Raw genomic sequence first — 3933 nt, 5'->3', positions numbered from 1 at the left:
TGTATTTCATAACGGCTGTAGTCGCCATAGTGCCTGTTCCTTAGGTCATGCATGCATATGCAAAGGAAATCTGTCTCGTAATCAGAATAACACAGGCACTGCAATATCGTAAAAATTCATTGAATTGGCAATGATCATGAGCTGTAGCGCTGTACGTGTGCGTCCACACGTGGTGTTTTGTGGAAGAGCCACACTCAAAAGTGGCCACAGAGCTGCTTGTGGCTCGCGAGCCGGGGTTTACCGACCACTGACCTAGACAAACAGTTCATCAAAGCTTGAAACTGCCTCTCTGTAGTTCACTAATTAATTGCTGACGAGATTTTGAGGCCGGCCGCGGTGGCCGAGCGGTTCTAGACGCTTCAGTCCGGAATCGCGCGACTGCTACGGTAGCAGGTTCGAATCCTGACCCGGGCATGGATGTGTGTGATGTCCTTAGGTTAGTTAGATTTAAGTTGTTCTAAGTTCTAGGGGACTGATGACCTCAGATGTTAAGTCCCATAGTGCTCAGAGCCATTTGAACCTAACAAACCCCAAGGAAGTGTAAGGATTCAGCTCCACAAAATGAGGTCGAAATGCCGACTTCTACAAGTGCCTACATACACTCTGACAACACTGAAATTACATAGAGAAATTGAGATATTTCGTGTACGTATAGCAGAAATCTGTTTTGGATGGGAATCTTGACATTAGGCTACACTACTGCTCAGCTTCCACTTTCTACTTTTTCCCCTTCATTTCTAACAATAGTTTCAACGATACGACTCTCCAGTGTACCTATCGTCCTATTTTTTCCTCATGTGAACACCTTACAAAGCACAAAAAAGCAATTACAAAGTCAGCAAGGAAGGTGGAAATAGAGGAGTTTACATATGTGGCTAAATAATGACAATTGTGAAAATCAGGAAATACAAGTAATGTCACTGTCGCTGGGGATACTCCCAACAATGAAGTCCACGACGTAATTGGTTTCCGCGGTAACTAAGTATCACTTTCTGAGCAATCGCAAGAGCGCTTGACTCGGTAACAGCGATGTTCTTCAAAGTACTTAGGGACCTCCTTATAGGGGAATTCTCTTATGGGGCGGTCAAACCAGCTGTAAGCTATGCCTCCGGGCACATACAGACGATGGGTATAGACTCCTACTTTTTAGATAAATATAAGTCTGAGAGCAGGAGGCGCGGCCACGGCGAGCACGCCGCGCGGATGGCGATGCAGGCGGCTGAGGAGCGGCCGTGTGAGCGCGGGCTGGCTGCTCCAGAGGACGCGCCGCTGCTAGTGCGGGCAGCTGCCGCTGCGTACCGCGGCGCCACCGGTACCGGCGCCTACGGGGCACTCCGAGCATCCGCAGCAGCCAGCGCCAGAGCCGCCTACGGGTCGACCAAATTTCGGCGGCAGCTGTGAAGGCCTCACGTAAGTCAGTTGTTCTCTTCACACACGCCACCGAGTCATTCCTCCAACATAACTGGTCAACTAGGAACCATGTGAAACTGATAGGTTTTCTTGTCAAATGGCTCTAAGCACTATGGGACTTAACATCTGAGGTCATCGTTCCCTAGACTTAGAAGTACTTAAACCTAAATAACCTAAGGACATCACTCACATCCGTGCCCGAGGCAGGATTAGAACCAGCGGCCGTAGCAGCAGCGCGGTTCTAGACTGAAGCGGCTAGGACCGCTCGGTCACAGCGGCCGGCCTTTCTTGTCAACCTCTTCACTTGACCCTAGGACTACTTCATTCTTTCAGCTCCATTTTCCTGTGCTCCTAAATTAGTAAGGCGTTAGTCCTACTTTTAGGTACTTTTTCCCTGCATTGTATTGATGTTTTCGGTGCAGTTCCTGTCCTCGTTTGTGGGTTAGGGTTGGATTGTTTTGGGGGAGGAGACCAGACAGCGAGGTCATCGGTCTCATCGGATTAGGGAAGGACGAGGAAGGAAGTCGGCCGTGCCCTTTCAATGGAACCATCCCGGCATTTGCCTTGAGGCATTTAGGGAAATCACAGAAAACCTAAATCAGGATGGCCGGACGCGGGATTGAACCGTCGTCCTCCCGAATGCGAGTCCAGTGTGTGTCCTCATTTCTGTTATAGTGCAGAAGACGGCTAACTTTTTCCCCTCTTTAACAATTTTTGAAGTGGTACATGCGTTTCTAAACTGTTCTCAGCTAGACGAAGAGTGACCAGGGGCTCATTAAATAAATACCAACGTGTTTTCGTGACTGCCCAAGTCCCCGGTATACAGGCACCAAACCTTTCTGTCAATGGAACAATGGTATTTTGTTCCAGAATAGCAGATCTGTATGACACAAATTTACAGCCAGCGGATTATAGTTAACAAACTAAATGTAGCCTATAAGAATTTCATTTGTTACTGCTTAACATAGCGTGTTATTGAGATCTGTTGTCACCAACTCTGAACTCTCTATATGCTTGCCTTCGTTTTTTAATTATATATGTAGTTAGTCGCATGGTATGTGCAACAAACGCTATTAAAATGAAAATAAAGAATAAAATCATTCCCTTAGGTCTCAACACGGATGGACCCCAGTGCCCTGCTAGTGGAGCCTCGGTGCGGGCGTCAACTTCCGAACGACGACCGCAGTGGGAGTTCCCTGTGGTGACTGGAGCTGACCGGGAAGCTGACTGCCATCTCCAACAGCTTCCCCGAGCGGGAACCTTTGAGTCCCGCATTAGGGGGACGCCCACCTTCCCCCACACACCGTAAGGTGGCTTGCGGAGTAAACACCTGCTGTGTGTGCTGAGGACCTGACATACTGCATTGCCAGCGACGCGACAAGCCACCGAGCTTGGCGCCACCGCCAGCAACACGTCTCGTGTGGAGAGAGCCAGTCATCTCTAGTGTGGACCTGACAGGAAGATGGCAGGCTTGTGGTTAACAGCGCTGATACAGTCAGGCCGTTTACTCTCTAACGGCTTCTGCAGGTGTACTTGGACTGGATTTGGTCTATATTGTGGCAAGACTCTTACTTTCTAACCTTTGATGCTGCTGGACTGGTTTTTGAGAAGTGAGAATCCAAAATATGTAATCCATCTGTGCGAATTTTGTCTAATAAATGATACGTTTTTATGCTACCACTAAATGATTGCATCATTGTGTAATACGAAAAAGAACATCATTTTTTAGTTGGATTATCCGAGAGGAAAAACGATTGTAATTTACTCTTCCATTCCCTAAATGGATGCTATCGCACCGCTATACTTTAAAAAAACGTAGGAGCGATTGCGTCAGATATTCTTGACGTGCGAATGTAGCTACAATATAAGAAGTTAAAACGTTGAAATGCAAATGAAAGTGCTGTAACAGCATAAATATAAATGAATCTCCCTTCTCTTAATTCCTAATACACAACGAAAAGAAATAATCACAAGGCAGGGGCTATTTATCAGACGCGACAATTCACAAGCGACCACCAGACAGCTCAGTAGAATGTCGCAACAGATGCTAGGAATGTCTATAGAGTGTGAATTGCGTGCTACGTATGTCAACATCAATCCAAAATAGACAAGTGAGAGTATGGCGCTGTTGTTTACATTCTGCGATAGCTACCAAAACTTTAATGTTACACTCATTTGCCCTCTTTTCACACATTTGTTTATTAGTAACAGCAATGGTGATGAATTTACTGCTATATATGAAAACTGAAGTTCGTCAAAGCAGGAGAAGTTATTTTCATAGCTAATTACCACAAAGGTGTGATCGTAATAGGGACGAGGGACGTGCGGTAAAGTAGCCTCTCTAAGATAAGTTTTCATCAGACCAGGGTTGTTGATAGAAGCTTGCCACTTACACATATTGATTCTTCACGTTACATACTCAGGTGACAGAAATCATGGCATAGTGATAAGCACATATACAGATGGTGGTAATATCGCGTACACAAGGTATAAAGGGGCAGTGTATTGGTGGAGCTGTCGTTT

General features: G+C 46.3%; 1 long non-coding RNA gene across 1 annotated transcript; it reads left to right on the top strand.

The window, feature by feature from the left end:
- The first annotated feature begins 1094 nt into the window (after positions 1–1094).
- On the top strand, positions 1095–3095 carry LOC124615933. Its single transcript, XR_006979820.1, has 2 exons — positions 1095–1410; positions 2520–3095. It is a non-coding gene; the product is annotated as an uncharacterized LOC124615933 (long non-coding RNA).
- The last annotated feature ends 838 nt before the right edge of the window (positions 3096–3933 follow it).

Source organism: Schistocerca americana, chromosome 5, assembly GCF_021461395.2.
Source record: "Schistocerca americana isolate TAMUIC-IGC-003095 chromosome 5, iqSchAmer2.1, whole genome shotgun sequence".
NCBI lineage: Eukaryota > Metazoa > Arthropoda > Insecta > Orthoptera > Acrididae > Schistocerca > Schistocerca americana.
Note: the sequence above shows the minus strand (reverse complement) of the source record. Positions and strands in the feature narration are given on the sequence as shown.